Source organism: Bos grunniens, chromosome X (genome assembly GCF_055505025.1).
Source record: "Bos grunniens cultivar Pamir isolate PY7600 chromosome X, Bosgru_T2T1.0, whole genome shotgun sequence".
NCBI lineage: Eukaryota > Metazoa > Chordata > Mammalia > Artiodactyla > Bovidae > Bos > Bos grunniens.
Window position 1 is genome coordinate 11055072 of NC_141194.1, and position 18109 is coordinate 11073180.

An 18109-nucleotide genomic window follows, 5' to 3' on the forward strand; every position below is an offset into this window, starting at 1 on the left:
AAGTCTCTTCTGTGTATATTACCACTAGTTGTGCTAGCGTAGGAATGGTTTCCGGGAAGACTCCAGTCTCCGTCCCTCTGATGACTCACTCTGTGTTATGACTTGAAGCATAGGACCACAGATTGTATTGGGGTATGAGTGTGCTCCACGGAATGTGGCAGAAAAGTGTGTAGATGGTGGGGAAAGAAATAAAGTTTGAAATGTATGAAGCCAGAAATCATTCTGTGGACATTTTTGCTAATCAACAGATGTGTAAAATTATTATATGCATTGGTTTTGGTTCTCATTGATACTTAGTTAAACTGGAAATCCTCTCCAGTCAGAAATATACTCAGTGCTACAAACATAATTATAAATGCATCCTATTTTTGCATTTTGATTGAAGTCAAGAGAAATATAATTTATCAAATGTTGTGCCGATAGTGTACAGAACTCTACTACCAGAAGCATAAATTTGAGTTTTCTGAAGTTTGTTCAAGTTGAGTGTGTGTAGCTGCTTAAATATCCAGTCATTGGATCTTATCTAAAGCATTTTTCCCTGAAGAAGTGTGGGATCCTAAATTTAAAGAAACAGAAAACTGCCTCTGATGCAAGAAAATTACTTGCACGCACGCGCACACACACACACAGTGGATTGAACCAGCAATGAGTATTAGAGGTATTCAGACATTAGTAAGTGGATGAAAATGTTGCAGTATAGTGAGTACTCTTGTGAACTGAAAGATTTTTGGATGCCCCCTTCCAGAGTGACTTAAAATACATAATGCACTCCTTGAGGATAAAATTTAAAATAAAATGAAATCAGATGCGTTTCTAGGTTTGAAGCCAGTTTCTTACAACTTCAAATTTGAGCCCTTTTTGAAGATGGTTTCAAAGATAACAATCTAAGTGTTTTTTTTTTTTAATAGTCCCTCCAGAGAACTGAAGCATAGCCAAATCCCTCAACATGGAAAATTCACTTAAAAGAGAAAAGCAAGTCTTCCTGTTTCACTTGGTTATTTTACCTTCCAAATATGGGATATAGGAATCTAGAAAGCAGGGTAACAGTGAGTTAATATTCATCGTGTTTTGTTTATCTTGGCTTTTAAAATACACATTTCTTATATTTCTAGCTTGTATAATTTCTAAATATACCCAAGCAGCCTTATAGCTTATCCAAGTTTTCACTTAAAAATGAAAATCTTAGTCCATTTTTCTCCAGGTTTCCTTCTCTTTTCCCAAATATTGTTCATCATTCTTTTCTAAGAGTTTGTTTACTCAGAGCATGCCGGCAGGGTGGTTTTTTTCCAAACAAAATTTAAACACATTAACACACAATCAATGATGTGTATAATATGTATGGGTGAATGCAATTACATGATCCATTTATATCTTCCATAGCTAAATACAGAATGCCAGTTGTTTGTTGGTGTGTAAATGGTTATGCTTTTGATTAAATTACATCCACTAGCTATGCTAATAATGGCACAGAAGTCTTTGCTTTTTCCTGAATTTTCTAAGATATTTTAATGTGTGGGGCTTCTCTGAGACAAGTTTCCTCAAATATCCAGGAAACTTCTCACAAACCTACCTCTTATGACTACATTCAAATAAAGCTGGAATTAATGTCAAAATTCTCCAAGCCAGGCTTCAGCAATACATGAATCGTGAACTTCCAGATGTTCAAGCTGGTTTTAAAAAAGGAAGAGGAACCAGAGATCAAATTGCCAACATCCATCTGGATCATGGAAAAAGCAAGAGAGTTCCAGAAAAACATCTATTTCTGGTTTATTGACTATGCCAAAGCCTTTGACTGTGTGGATCACAATAAACTGTGGAAAATTCTTCAAGAGATGGGAATACCAGACCACCTGATCTGCCTCTTGAGAAATTTGTATGCAGGTCAGGAAGCAACAGTTAGAACTGGACGTGGAACAACAGACTGGTTCCAAATAGGAAAAGGAGTACATCAAGGCTGTATATTGTCACCCTGTTTATTTAACTTATATGCAGAGTACATCATGAGAAACGCTGGGCTGGAAGAAGCACAAGCTGGAATCAAGATTGCCAGGAGAAATATCAATAACCTCAGATATGCAGATGAGACCACCCTTATGGCAGAAAGTGAAGAGGAACTAAAAAGCCTCTTGAGGAAAGGGAAAGAGGAGAGTGAAAAAGTTGGCTTAAAGCTCAACATTCAGAAAACTAAGATCATGGCATCCGGTCCCATCACTTCATGGGAAATAGATGGGGAAACAGTGGAAACAGTGTCAGAATTTATTTTTTGGGGCTCCATAACCACTGCAGATAGTGATTGCAGCCATGAAATTAAAAGATGCTTATTCCTTGGAAGGAAAGTTATGACCAAACTAGACAGCAGATTAAAAAGCAGGGACATTACTTTGTCAACAAAGGTCCATCTAGTCAAGGCTATGGTTTTTCCAGTAGTCATGTTTGGATGTGAGAGTTGGACTATAAAGAAAGCTGAGTGCCGAAGAATTGATGCTTTTGAACTGTGGTGTTGAAAACTCTTGAGAGTCCCTTGGACTGCAAGGAGATCAAACCAGTCCATCCTAAAGGAGATCAGTCCTGGGTGTTCATTGGAAGGACTGATGTTGAAGCTGAGACTCGAATACTTTGGCCACCTGATGTGAAGAGCTGACTCATTTGAAAAGACCCTGATGCTGGGAAAGATTGAGGGCAGGAGGAGAAGGGGACGACAGAGGTTGAGAGATGGTTTGATGGCATCACCGACTCAATGGACATGAGTTTGGGTAAACTCCGGGAGTTGGTGATGGACAGGGAGGCCTGGCGTGCTGCGGTTCATGGGGTCACAGAGTCAGACATGACTGAGCAACTGAACTGAATGTGGTAAGGTAATCACTCTCTTTAGTGACAAGTAAGCCATAAATCTCTGTGGCATAACCCAAACACAGTTGATCTGGTGCCATGGAAGGCTGTATTACATTCACCCATTCAAGGGCCCAGGTTCCATACATTTTATGGCCTCTCTTCGGAGGCCTCAGAATTTTACAGGATTATTTTCAACCAAATGGTAGAACAAAGAGAGGTTGCCTGGAGAACTGTTTTGGGGTGTGGGTAGTTTAAGGACCTGACCTCATAGCTGATGGACATCACTTCCACCCACTCTGTAGGTCAGGATTCATTCATATGGCCTGGGGGCATCACAGAGGAGGCTAGAAAATCAATAACATGGAGTCTAGGTGGATAAGAAAATGGAGTCTGATGAGTTCATGGCATTGTCTCTCCCACCATTCAGGGTGACCTGCTCTGATTTCAAAGGTACCAGCAAGGTTCCCTAACTATTGTCCTGTGGGAAACTGATTCCTTGATTTAGCTTGCATCGAGGCTGAATGGAAAAAATAGATTTCTGTTAGGTGAGACTTGAAAATATTATCAGTCATTGAAGCTCCCGTGCAGAGGAGGCTTTGAAAGCAGATCTCATTTGAGGGTAGGTAGGAAAAATTCCCAGGGATATGGGGTACCATTTTGATAATGGGAATGAAATACTGCAGGGTGTGTGAGATGATTGATTCCTTTCCTACTTACAGTGGTCTAACTGCTGACTGCCCAAGAAGGACAGTGTTAAAATCTGCTGGACCCCATCCTTTCTCATTGCCACCACTATTGTTGGTTCATTTCCTCTCCTGTAGTCTTAGTTGGGCTTTCCAGGAAATAAAGTCTGAGATGGAGATTTTCCTGCAAATAATTCATTGGTGAGTGCTGTCAAGGATAGAAGTAGGATAGAGAGAGGGAAGAGTTGAAATGGTCATGGGTTAGGAAGCTTTAGAGCTTTGAAAGTGTGTGAAAGTGTTCGTCCCCCAGTCGTGTCCGACTCTTGGCGACCCCATGGACCATAGCCCGCCAGGCTTCTCTGTCCATGGAATTCTCCAGGCAAGAATACTGGAGTGGTTGCCATTCCCTTTTCCAGGGGATCTTCCCGACTCAGGGATTGAACCTGAGTCTCTTGCATTGCAGGCAGATTCTTTACCATCTGAGCCACCAGGGAAGCCCTTAGAAGTTTGACAGGTCTTCAAAATTGTTGTGCCTTGAGACAAGGGGACCAGGATTTTATAATATACATCTCTCCATTTGGCAGTCATTGAATGCAAGCTGCACTCAGACAGGGAGTGTTAGCTAGGGTGAGGCCACTCTCTTTGGTAATGAATCATTCCTAGAGAGGAACTCAGCTGTGAGTCACCAGTATCCCATATGCCAGCAGTTGTGAGTCTGGGTAGCACACTACAGCATCTACTACACTAGTGAAATCTATCTCTAAGAAATAGATTTAGACCCAAAGTTCTATTTCAGAGATGATAATGCCTAGGCCTCTACCACTGCTTTTCTGTAAACCACTCCGCCCCACCAACTCAGAATACTTTATGAGAAGGAGTATGAAAAAAGAGCCCAAGAATGTGCTTTCAATGGCCATGGTTCTGATTGGCAAAGTGCTTTTGCTTTGCTCAAGCTGCCTTTCATATCCACCTCCTACTGGTGTGGAATGGCCTCCTCATTTTGACTAGCTTACAAAAAGTATCCTCATTGAGGCACTCTCTACTTACCAGCATTCTAAGGGAATTCACACCCATCAGAAATCTTTTCTAGTAATTGTTATCTGACTTAGACATCTGCTACTCATTAGGTACTGTTTTACATTGCTTGCTATCCTTTCCTGTGTATATCTTTACCCCAAAAGGGAAGTAGTTGAGGGCAAAGGTTATGTTTTGTATCCCGTGAATCATTATCCATGTTTAGTAGTGCAAATCTCAAGTTATTTCATTAGCCTGACAAATATTTATTATGCACTTACTATGTTTAAGGCACTATGTTGGCAGCTAGGGGGACTTAGGTAAGAATTGACACTCAAGAAGATGATTCTTAAGAGCAAGAGAGACAGACCTTTAGTTCCAATGCAAGTTGTACTGATAAAAATTTAAGATGATATGGTGGGATCTAAACTGTCTGATGGGAAGAGTTGGTACAGGGGCTAGGGTTGAGGGCATGAATCAAGGAAGGCTTCAAAGTGATTAGCAACAATTAATGTGAGGGTATAAAGAACTCTGAAGCCAAGGTGTTTGATTCAAATGATGATTATTATGGTAGAAGGTTGAGAAGCAGGAACAGACAGAGCCTAAGACTTTATGGTAGTGGACATTAATTTGTAGAACCATGGGTTTAGCCCAGGGTTTCTCAACTGTGGTGCCATTGATACTTGGGGCTTCACAATTCTTTGTTATGGGGGATGTCCTGTGCTTGATAAGTTTTTAGCAGTATCCCTGGCTTCTACCCACCAGATACCCATAGTTCTCCTCAGATCTGACAATCAAAAAATTCTCCAGATACTGCCAAATTGTCTCCACTAGAAGTCCAAATCATTCCTAGCTGATTCCTAGCTGAACAACTTGGCTAGAAACTAGCAATAGGCAACACTTGCCATGATAGCAGCTTCTCCATGAGCAGTGAAGTGTGTGAGAGAAGTTAGGAGTGTTTAATGCTAATGGAAGTCCAGATGCTAACACTTTCCCTTGGGAATAATGCACTTGTGGTGGGTGTTGTACTATGTACTCGTGATGATCTTTCCACCTCACAAAATATCTCTAAAGTTGAAATCTGGTATATGGACCTTATTTTCCCCAAAGTTAATAGCTCGGCCTTCTCAAGTGTTTTTTATGGAATACATGGTCATGGAATAAAAAGATCAGAGTTAATAATCATTTGTTTATTATTTTTTGGAAACTTTGACCAGCAGGGAAGTATGAGGATTTTTAGAAATCACCAGGGTACAGTGAAAGTTGCCAATAAAAATGTAAAATAATACAGATGTTGTTATGAAGCAGAAACATGTTATGTTTTAAATAAATCAGTATTCTTAACTATTAGCAAGAGAACTTGAGTTTTTTTTAAAAGAACAATGGTATTATAATTTTATTATCTTTCTCCTACACATCTGGAATTTTGAAAAAAAATTTTTAATAAAAAAACCCCATTAGATTATTTAAGTCACTCTTGAGTTTAATTGTACTTTTGAGAATATATGGGAAAGTTCTGCCTCCAATCTCTTCTCCTTTTACAGAATCTTCCTAGTATTTTGAAAGAATTTACTGATGAGTTACTGCCTGATATATATATAGGCAAAATTCAGGAATAGTCTACAAGTTTGCTTTTAAAGTCACACATTCGTTTTCTTATATAACTATAAAATTTTCAAAAAGAGGCAAGTATGAAAAAGAAAACAAATATAATTTATAATATTCTTATTTAATTTTTGTAGCCTTTTTCTTTTTATATTTTAGCGGTTCCTTAACTCTAAAGTGCCTAGAAATCATAGTGAGAACTTGTGTAAAAAGCATGTTCTACATGTACTACAAAAGAAGGGAAAAGTGTGGGAATTATATTACACCTGGGAAACAGCATTTTACCAGGTTGATCCTGATTCAGATGGTCTATAAAAGCATTTGGAAAAACTGATATGGCATTCTTATGTTGCCATCATCTCTGTATTATACATTGACTAGTTAGAGGAGGGAAGAAATTATGGATTTTTGCATTTGTTTTGTCTAAAGGAATCCTGGCCCTTGTAAACATTAATTCTTTCTGCAACAGTAAGCATCTATTTAAAGACACAACATTCATTTCAGTGCTGCTGCAGCCTTTTGGGTGATTTTCCCTGGATTGGTAATTGTTCAAAGTTTTTTGCCTTTGTTATTTGTAACAGTTACATGACAAATGCATTTTAGGATTAATAATCTTTGGGTGGGAATGTAAATTGATATGGCCACTGTGGAGAGCATGTACACCCATGGCTGATTCATGTGAATGTATGGCAAAAACCACCACAATATTGTAAAGTGATGAGCCTCCAATTAAAATAAAAAATAAATAAAAAAAAAAGAAAAGAAAAGCTTAATAGACGTTTTCTTTCAGAATGATTATTCATCTTCCTTTACTCTTTGACATGTGTTTATCTTCCCTTTGGCTGTTAACATTTATTCACCAATGAAAATATAGCACCTCTTACAAAAAATAGAATAATCTTTGAATGACTTGAAGACTTGTATTTCTCTTGATGTTAACTCTACTCAGGAGGTAATGGGGATGTGAAACACAGTGTCAGTGAGGAAGGGGAGGAGTGGCATAGACCTGGATGAATTTGGGAGGCAAAATCTGTAGTAGTTAACATCTGTTAAGCTTCAAGGGTGAATGAGAAAGGGATGTTCTGGGTGACCTCAAGTTCATGAGCCTGGGCAGCTTGAGGAAGGCGGCAAAGAGGAGCTATGTTAGGGAATTTGGGGGTTTGGGGGCAGGGAATGTAAGAAGAGAAACATGATGCAAAGTTGCAGGGATCAGAGTCATCTGTTAGCAATGTGTACATGTTAGCGATGTGTACATGTTAGCGATGTGTACATGTTTAGTGATGTGTATAAGTAACTTAAAAATGTTGAATCATGCTTAAGAAGTTGATCAGTCTGAAAGAGAAAAATAGGAACTAAAGGACTGAATAGACTAACCGAAAGAGAGTAAATATTAAGAGGGCCAAAAACTAAGCTATGTGGTGTGTCTTTATTTAGAAACCTGAGGAGGAAAAAAAGGAATAAAGACAGCTAAGAAATGGACAGAGAAGAAATAGGAACACCAGGAAAAAAAAAAAAAAAAAAAAAAAAACCTGTTCTGGAATAAACACCTTGGGAAGAAGATGTGTCCAAAGCCAGAAGAATCAAAAGAAGGAAAAGGTTGAAACAAACCTGTTGAGCCTGGTGTCCAGAATTTCATTGGTGACCTTTGATAAAAGGTCATTCCTTAAGTAGATTTAAATGAAGTCAGGAACTTAAGACAATTTAAAATTCTTCATCATTAGGTTCCTTGTGTTTGTTGTTGACTTCTGCCTGCAGGGTACGTATTCACCTGCAGTCTTCCCTTGGTAACCCCTTCAGTGTGACCAGTTTAGTATTCTGATGCTCTTCTGTGACCCTTATTTGAAGCTCTGTGAATTAGGTGGGATGCTTTGGTGAAGTTAAATGGCTCAACTGGCAATTCACACCCAAGGCAGTTTATCTTCTCCCCAGTGACCTCTTGATGTGCCAGGAAATGAGAAAATGAGAGGGGAGTTGAACTAATCATCTATAACCCTTTTATGTGATTCCATGGTGTAATACCTCTCCCTTTTGCTCACCTAACACTACCTCCAATATCAAAACCACCCAGTTCAACCTACCGGATCCCTGAAACAGCTTTGTTGTTGTTCATTCACTCAGTTGTGTCCGACTCTTCATGACCCCATGGACTAACACTTCCCTGTCCTTCACCATCTCCCAGAGTTTGCTCAGACTCGTGTCCATTGAGTAGGTGATGCCATCCAACCATCTTGTCCTCTGTCATTCCCTTCTGTTTCCCAACATCAGGGTCTTCTCCAATGAGTTGGCTCGTTGCATCAGGTGGCCACAGTGTTAGAGCTTCAGCTTTAGCATCAGTCCTTCCAATGAATTCCCTGGAATTCCCTGGTGGCTCAAACAGTAAAGAGCCTTCCTGCAGTTTGGGAGACCCAGGTTTGATCCCGGGGTCGGGAAGGTCCCCTGGAGAAAGAAATGGTAACCCATCCCAGTATTCTTGCCTGGAAAATCCCATGGACAGGGGAGCCTGGCAGGGTACAGTCCATGGGGTCTCAAAGAGTTGGACATGACTGAGTGACTTCACTTCTTCACTTTTCCAGTGAATATTCAGGGTTGATTTCCTTTAGGATTGACTGGTTTTAAACAGCTAAACAAAATGATATAAAATGATATAATTCAGATATTTGGAAAAAGCACATGATGGGGTTGATGTGTACCTGCTTCCTTTCCTTTCAGTGAGTCCTGTCGCATTGTCTACTTCTCTACTGGCATGACTTCTAGCATGGCATAAGGCCATGAACCTTTACTTAGATTTGAAAAGCTAAGTCATTGGGAAGTTGCAAGTTGAATTTGAGCCCTGACTCCATTGCCAATAATATTTCCACCATACCATGCTACCTTGACATAATCTTTCAAGTTTTGCTTTAAGAGTGGATAGTTAACATTTTCTTCCTGCTGCCTCCTATGGTACATAAATACAGTTAAGAAATAAAGCCAAGAAAATGCATATTAGCTAATTGATTATGTATGACCCAAATGCTTAGGAATGAAAAATTTAGCCTTATGCCTGTTCATACAGCATATGCAGCTAAGAACAAGTCCTAGTTTCTTAATGTACCTCTTGATAAGCTAAAAAAGGACCATAATGAACTTATCTTCTATAACACATCTCTTATGTTTTAAATATTTTATATAATGTCAATTTGTGGCATTAAACTTCTACAGCCAGATTATGAGATCTGACAGATCCCTCTTTGTAAGGCGAAAGTTGAAAATGTCTAATTCAGAAGCATCATAAATCACTTATACATAAGTTAAAGTTTTTAAAGTCTCATTTTTGGATTGTCCTCATTTTCAGAGAAGGAATGAGTTTGGAGAGCAAGTTGTAAGTATAGTTTTATGAGCTATCAACTTATTTCTAGATATGGGGATGTGGAATACTCATAAAGCATGCTGGGGAGCTGTGTGTTCTTTCTGGATTGGAAGGTTGTAAGGCATGGGCTAGGGTCAGGTTGAAGACATCAAGTCTAGGGAAAAATGAGAGTTGGGTAAGGTATGGGAATGTGTCCAGGTAATGTGATCTGGCTGCTGGGTCAGAGTGGTAGTCACTGAGAGGACAAACGTTCTGGTTGTAAATGAGTCCCCCAGAGAAGGCTCTCGGTTTATGGGAAACGGCACCCATCAATCACTCAAGGGACAGAGTTGGCGAGAGTTGGGAATGGGTAGGGATGGCAGGATAGTTCCAGGCCATCCCAGTGGAGAAACCAGAGGATAAAAATGATAGCTGTAATGGGAATTATGGGAATTAGGATGGCCAACAACTGGGTTACACTGTCTTCTCCTGGTGGTAGGATTTGGTACTCTGCGACTACATTGTCACAGAATCCCCACGGCATTGAGCCTACAGTGTTAACCCCAGCTACAAAAGGCTGAGAAAAAGAGAAGCTGACAACTTCAAGTCTGTTGGTCTTTGATCCTGTAGTTCCATGGCCACAAATACTTTTGTATGTGTTTGTGATTAGGTCTCCCAGAAGTCAGCAAGGCATTGTGAATATGAGCATAGACTGCCTGGGTTCAGTCGTGGGCCCTTAGACAAGTTATTTGACCTCTTTGTTGTTCAGTTTCCTCAACTTACACTTGAGGATGATAGCACCTACATCATTAGTTGTGAGGACTAAATGTGTTAATACTGGTAAAGTATTTGTAACCATGGCTGGCCTACAGTGAATTCTGTCGTTATTGTGTTGTCAGAACTAAAAATAAAACTTCACCTGGGTTAGTTGGTCCATTTGTTTCAGCCTGTCTCCCAACTCATTCCTTCTCTGAAAATGAGGACAATCCAAAAATGAGACTTTAAAACTTTAAATAGGGGCATTGTTTAAAATGCAGGTTCTGGGATGTTATACCAGACTTAGTCAAATTTTTAAAGGTGATTCTAGGAATCTGTTTCTATTTCAATATATTTCTAACAAGTCTGCCAGGAAATTCTATTGATCAAAGTCAGATTTGGGAGTTAAATAGGCCATGTCTCTGGTTCACTTTATGTTTAAGGTCATTAGCAAATTATTTTTTGATTCACTTCTTAAGAAAGACCCTCAGTACATGGGACCAAAGCTTGCTTACTTAGTCCAAATCTTATTTCTTTGGTATAAGAAAGAATATAAGCAAACTGAACTTTCTCCCTCATCCTACTCCAGGTGCAAATATATCACTTATGAATTTTAGAATCTAGTCTCAAGCAACATTTTGGCATGTCAGTTACTGAAATTAACTTGGACTTTGATTTGGACTATAAGTGTTTTTCAGTTCAGTTCAGTCACTCAGTCATGTCCAACTCTTTGCAACCCCATGGACTGCATCACACCAGGCTTCCCTGTCCATCACCAGCTCCTGGAGCTTGCTTAAATTCATGTCCATCGAGTTGGTGATACCATTCAACCATCTCATCCTCTGTTGTCCCCTTCTCCTCCAGCCTTCAGTCTTTCCCAGCATCAGGGTCTTTTCCAGTGAGTCACTTCTTTGCATCAGGTGGCCAAAGATAATATAATAATAAAGGAAATGTAGTTATTCTGTATGTTAGAAGTCTCTAAGCAGATTGCTTTTTGCAGTGTTGTGTTTTCTTTTAGGAACTAGGCAATTGCTAATTTTTCATGGGTACATTTGTGAAAAGTATAGTCATGATAGAAAATCAAATGATAGAGCCTCTACAAAGACTTGGCTAAATGTACCTGCAAGAGAGTAACATTGAATTTTTAGCAATAACATGGCATGTTCTTAGTTAAAAGAAAAACAAAAACCTGATCTGTTCTTCTATAAATGAGTTCAGTAGAGCAGTAAGATATAAGTAATTTACTTGGAAAGAAAACAGAAACTAATTTGCTTCTCCTGTTACATAAGTATTTGTAGGCCACCTTTATTTAGGCAAAGAAAGAGTCCTGATGTATCTATTTTTTTCCTGATCTTTAATAGATCGTGTGCTAGTGGAAATAGAATTACACTGAGCTATTGTTTTTATTGTCTGGTTGCCCTTGTTAGCAGTATCATTTATTTTCAAGGTGACTGGCGCTGGTTAAGGGCTTATTCCATGACCTTGAAGCAAAGCAGAGTTAATTGATGTAGCGAAGGATTTGTTAGCACTTGTAGCTCAACCATGAAACCAGATGGGCAGGGTAACCTAACTGAGAAATTAACTGTATCTTTTCTTGCCTGTGGACTTTTCACACACAGATAAAGGAAGCATTTTTTCTTCTTCTTCTTTTTAATGTAGGAAGGCAGGTATGGCAAATTCTGTTTTGTCAAACTATAGTCCCACACATGGTCCTCTAGAACCATGCCATAATCCTATCAAGAGGTACAATCAATTTCTCCTCCTCTGAGCCTGAGTAGAATTTTGGATGGGTCGACAGATAGAATGTAGTGGAAGGGACACTGTGTGAGTTCTGAGGCTAGGTCATAAGTAGTGTTATGACTATACCTGGCTCTCTCTCTCTTCGGGACAGTGATCCTTGAAACCCAGCCACCATGGTGTGACGATGTGTCAGCCACACGAGGAGACCATGTGCTCATTCCTGACTTGGCAGCACCAGCCGGGAACTCTGGACCCCACTCTGCCCCAGCAGCCACCAGAAACGTTAGTGTCCTAGCCTCCAGATAATTCCATATCCCAGTCCTCAGCCTTTGAGCAGTCCCAAGTCAAGGGGTTCCAGGCAAAATAGGAGTTGTTATTGCTTAAGATGCAAAGTTTGGGGATAATTTGTTAATCAGGATGACAGCATTCTGGAACCTCAGGGCTTCCTCTCTGGAGGTGTGTAGATTTTTTCTTCAAGGGACAGCAAAGAGGCCCTTGTTTTGAGAAGTCAGGGAGGACAAGATCAGGGCTCAAAGAGTTGAAGAAGTGAGGCAGCAGTCCAGCCCTGAAGGAGCAAAGTTCCCAGCTCTGTGGGCTTCCCAGGTGGTTAAGTGGTAAAGAATCCGCCTGCCAATACAGGAAACTCAGCTTTGATCCCTGGGTCAGGAAGATCCCCTGGAGCAGGAAATGGCAGTCCACTCCAGTATTCTTGCCTGGGAAATCCCGTGGACAGAGAAGCCTGGCGGGTTACAGTCCATGGGGTTGCAAAAGAGTTGGACATGAGTGAGCAACTAAACAACAACAATGTGGATAAGAGCTGGGAATTCTGAGAGCAGTGGATAAGGTGTCCCACTTCCAACTGGGCCTTACGGGAGTGGCAGAACCTCTGACAGAACTGGCAATGTGGGAGCCTGTGGACCAAATACCGAGCTCAGTGATCTTGGAAGTAGTGGTAAAGGCTGTCATGATCTCTTAGGTGTGCGTGTAGGTGTAGTGGGCAGAGGGTGTCAGAAAAGCCAGCTGCCTTCAGATGTGAGAACCAGAGCAAAGAGAAATGGCAGAGATACAACCTAATACTGAAAGATGTCCTTGGAATTCTCTTCTGATCCTGAGAAGTGGTAGGGACTCTCAGAATTTCTTTTTCAATATTTATTTATTTGGCTGCACCAGGTCTTAGTTGAGGCATGCAGAACATTTAGCTGCAGCATGTGGGATCTAGTTCCATGACCAGGGATCAAACCGGGACCCCCTGCATTGAGAGTGTGGAGTCTTAGCCACTGGACCATCTGGGAAGTCCATCAGAATTTATTCTGATGAAGGCTTTATACATACATATATAAAAATTATTAGTTATTTGTTATAACGTCATGTCAACTGGCAAATTTGCAGGTTAATCCTTTTCTTACACTTGAAAGAATGGATTATCATATACCAAATATTTTTATGTATTTGATTTTGCTATTTTCATTCTATTAATTTATCTGTAACCACTAAAATGACTCCATTTTAGTAATTATGTACTTATATTTTTTTCCAGAAAGTCTCTTGACTCTCTCATGAGTGAATTCCTCCAGACAGGCTCTCAAATCATTTGGAGAGATTATCCTTGCAAACTCTGATTATGATGGTCTTCTATGCAAATAGTTAAGAATGGCAGATTGAACACATACGTACTTTCATGGCTCTTCTTCCCAGAATTCCACTAAATGAGAGGAAAGGAATGTTAAAAAGAAGATACGAATAGACAAGGACAAAGAATGAGGAGACAATAGTGACAAAATCTTAGAGGCCAGTAGGAAGGTAGATGGGAGTTAAATGACTTCCCAGACATGAGAAAGCTGAATCCTAAGCTGGAAGTTGGGAAAGGAGAGAAATGACCTAATGTCCATTGCAGAATCCTCCAAAGGAGCATTATTTGGCAGGTGGAAGAACTGGTTGAAAGACTGTTTAAGAATTTAGCCCCTCATATCTCCGTTCCAAATTTCGGCAGCTGAGCAAACATCCCTCTCCTGTTCTGGCCAGAGACTTGAGGTTTATTCTGTAAAGGAGATAAACAGATGATCTTTGAATGAGGCAATATGAGGCACATGCTAAAACAGACCAAGTAGAAAGCATGGGGATTAAGATAAACCTTATATATGAGACTTGAGATCTCCAGCCTTCTCCCCTCCCATAGCTCAAGAGTTTTGGCAGCCAGACATGTACTTTCAATGCAGGAGGTCAGAAGTTTCTTCTCTGGAAATCTAAGTTGCAAAAGAAGTGAACAGAAGATACTCAAATCAGAGATCTTCCAAATATCACCAGAGAGACAAAAGCACCATTGACAACCATTGTCCCCAAGAGCTCCCAGTTATCTTTTTAGTGCCTCATCCTTAAATATGACCAGATGGTCAAGGACTGCCAGTTACTTTAGTTACTTTTAAAAAAATAACTTGAAATACCAATAACAATGGAAAGAAAATATGCAAAATGATTTTTATTAATATCTTCAGAGAAGATATAAATCTATGAAGCAAGAAGTGGATACTATAAAAAAAATTTAGTGAACAGAAAATCTTAGACATTAAAAATATGGTAACACACACTGTTAGAAGACAAAATCAAGGGAACTGTCCAGAAAATAGGATAGAAAATACAGAAGAAAATAAGACAAAAATTTTAAAAAGATAGAGATCCATATAGGGTGTTCTAGAATAATTGCTGTTCTATGACTTGAGGACAGATATCAGAGAAAAAGAAATCATCAATAAAATAATTTTTAAAATTCCCCAGAATTAGAGAACTTGAATGTTCCAGTTGAAAGGGATGTCTAAATGTACAGAACAAAGGATGAAGCAGACCAAATCCAAGGCACATTATCAACAAGTTTCAGAAACCCAGGGACAGAAAATAGATTCTACAAATTCTCAGGAAGGAAAAAAATGTTTATACTAAGTATTAAGTATTTGAAGACATTAGAGTTACTACTAGCAACAGTAGAAGCAAAAAAGCAGTGTAGTAACACACAGTGAAAATTCTGAGGAAAAGCAACTTCAAACTGAAAATTCCACTGCCAGTGTCTGCAAAACAGAACTTAGCTTCCCAAGCAATCCTTTTCAGGAAGCTATTTGAGACATGCTTCTGCAAAATTAGGGAGTTAATCAAGAAAGAAGTCAAAGGCCAGGAAACAGGGACTCCAACCCAAGAGAAGGTTTAAGGAAATTCCCATGATAGTAATGGAACAGGTTCTTGGATGGCTTCCAGTTACTAGGTGTAGTAGTAGACAGAATTCTAAGACACGTCCTGTCCAGGATTTCCAGTCCCTGATAGACATGCTCTAAATAGTCCCCTCCCTTGTATCTAGGTATGACCTGTGACCCTAATGTCACTTTCATGATTAAGTTTTACGGTGAAGGTGAAGAGATTTTGCAGATATAATTAAAGCCCCTAATCAGTTGATTTTAAGCTCCTCAAAATGGAGGTTATTTTTGGTGGGACTGACTGGATCAGGTGAGCCCATTCAGAGGGTACAGAGATCATCAAGTGAAGAAGTCAGATTTGAGGTAGCGGATTGACTCTGCTGTTGGCTTTAGAGAAGCAGACAGCCATTTTATGGAGAGGACCACATGTTAGGGATTGGTGGGTGGTCTGTAGAAACTGAGGGTCTGTTTTATAACCTTAAGGAAATGAATTCTGCCAAGAGCCACATGAGCTTGGACGAGAACTCTGCCTCAGATGAGAATGCATCCCTGACCACCTTCTTGATTTCAGCCCCCTAAGACTCTGAATAGACAATCAGTTATGCCACGCCTGGACCCCTGACCTAGAAAAACGTTGTGGTAATGAATGAGTATTGTTTTAAGCTAGTAAACTTATGTCAGTAGATAAATAATGAGGGTAGAGTTAGAAGTGGATCCAGATTGGAGCAGCTCAGAACATTCTGGAGGGATTTATCCAGAGGCGTCAGTATGTCCTAATGTCTGGAAAGGTGTACACAGCTTGAGGATAATTAGATGTGCTGATATTAAGTACATATAGAACTAAGCAGTCAACCACAAGACCATTAATAACTTTAAGAAAAACAAAATGTTGCATGGGAAAGCAGTCATAGTATATAACATGACTCAGTTATAAATAGGATTTACAGAGACATAATAATCTAAAAAGCACATGACAGTCTAAGCAAAATCACAGGATGAATACTGTTGAGGAGGAAAAAATTTTCCTCCATCCTCGTTGGGTCCCTGGCTGGGTCTGAAAATTGGACAAAAACAGGTTGACAGGAGAACAGCATACAAATTTATTTAGCATGAGTTTTATATGACAAGAGCCTTCATAAGGAAATGACCCAAAGAAATGATTGAATGGTGAGTGTTTTTGTGCCAGGTTTGATGAAGAGTAGACAGTTGTGGAAAGATATGAGAGGACAAAGGGCATGAAATTGGTGTAGTGAAGTGAGGGAAACTGAGCAAGACATTGATTCAGATTCCTGTCTTGGTCCCTTCGACTTTGGAGATAGGGATGCTCTTTTCAGTGGCACTAGGGGTCAAGAACCCTCCTGCCAGTGCAGGAGATGCAGGAGATCTGGCTTGATCCCTGGGTTGGGAAGATCCCCTGGAGAAGGAAATGCAAACCCACTCTGGGATTCTTGCCTGGAGAATCCCATGGACAGAGGAGCCTGGCAGGCTACAGTCTATGGGGTCACAAAGAGTTGGATATGACTGAGTGACTAAGCTACACTTGCACGCATGTGTAGGGAGGTTACCTCTCACAGGAGGGTTTTCTGACCTGCTCCAGGGCAAGGTCAGAAAATTCTTTGCACACGTGCCTTTCCTCAAATCCCTTCAGCTGGAAAATGCACTGTGATAAGGTGCCATGTTTGGGGGTAGCGTGTCCTGAGCCCTCTGAGTACTTTGAAGGGTTGGAGATGGGAGCTGTCTGCGGGTGGGAAGAGGTGGGCGGAGGAGAGGCAGGAACCAAAACCTTCGTCTTCCATAATAGATAATGACTAGAGTGAAAATATTCAGAAGTAGCAATACATGTGTCTATAGGAAGGAGAAAATTGGAGTTGAGAGACTTTTCAGTGAATCGGAGACCTTGTTAAAAACTTGTGGAGGTACCTGACTCTCCATGTGATTGTACAGATGGGACAAAAATGAAAGTGAATCTGAAAGAATTGAAAGTTCAGTAGATGAATTTTAAGGTACCCAAGATTGGTTCTTGAGATGACATTTTCATATAATTGCACTTTCAAATTCGTCTCCCTTATGGGTTGTTGATAAATGAACAAGATTATAAGCAGTGAAATTCAATTAGCCTCTTCGATGTGTAAACAGATACCACAAAATAAAAGAATTTCTTTTTCTCCCAATTACATGCAGTGCCCTTGAAAAATGACCTTCAGGAAGCTAACCTGACAAAATAAACAAGAGCTGCCACTTCTCAATTTTTAGCCCATCATAGAGTGAAGGGGGTTGTATCTGTTTACCCATTTGTTCCTGAGAGTAGTTAAAATACTTGTGATATATTAACAAGCTCTGGTGAAAGATAGAACACTTCTTCAATGTCTGCCTTTTCAACAATCAGCTTCTTTTTTGAAATAGCAGGAACTCTAAATTCATTTATTTTCACTTTGTACTCTCCAATGGACATGAATTTGAGCTAACTCTGGGAGATAATGCAAGACAGGGAAGCCTGGTGTGCTGCAGTCCTTGGGGTCACAGAGTCAGACACAACTTAGCAACTGAACAACAGCAGTAACTATCCAGGAGCTGTGATTCAGCTAGATCAGGAAGGCCATGTGTTGTAGTTGTTCCTGTGTTTTCTAGTGAATAGTATTGACTAGCTGTGCATCAGCAGTGTGTACCTTTTACTGTTATACACAGTTTCTGTGCAAGTTTCTAAACTCTGTTACACAGCTATTGCTGTTTTCATCTGAAGGATATAGTGATGGCATGTAGGATTCTTGACTGGCTTAAATGAGGTAAGGGTGTGAGGACTTGTTAGCACAGTGACTCACACAAACTAAGCTTCACTGGTGGCTCAGACAGTAAAAGATTTGCTTGCAATGAGGGAGACCCGGGTTCAATCCCTGGGTTGGGAATATCCCCTAGAGAAAGGAAAGGCAACCCAATCCAGTATTCTTGCCTGGAGGATTCCATGGACAGAGGAGCTT

At 40.1% G+C, this 18109-nt stretch overlaps 1 long non-coding RNA gene across 4 annotated transcripts in view; it reads left to right on the plus strand.

Moving 5' to 3' along the window:
• The window catches only part of LOC147339774 (uncharacterized), a 144236-nt gene that overhangs the window by 49687 nt on the left and 76440 nt on the right, over nt 1-18109 (plus strand). The window contains exon 4 of one of the 4 annotated variants that reach the window (XR_015159044.1): nt 13493-14678. The exons of 2 other annotated variants lie outside the window; for them this stretch is intronic. This is a non-coding gene — a long non-coding RNA (uncharacterized LOC147339774). Of the gene's footprint in view, nt 1-908; nt 1575-13492; nt 14679-18109 lie in introns of those variants that run through there. One more of the 4 variants, XR_015159045.1, reaches the window with a different exon arrangement.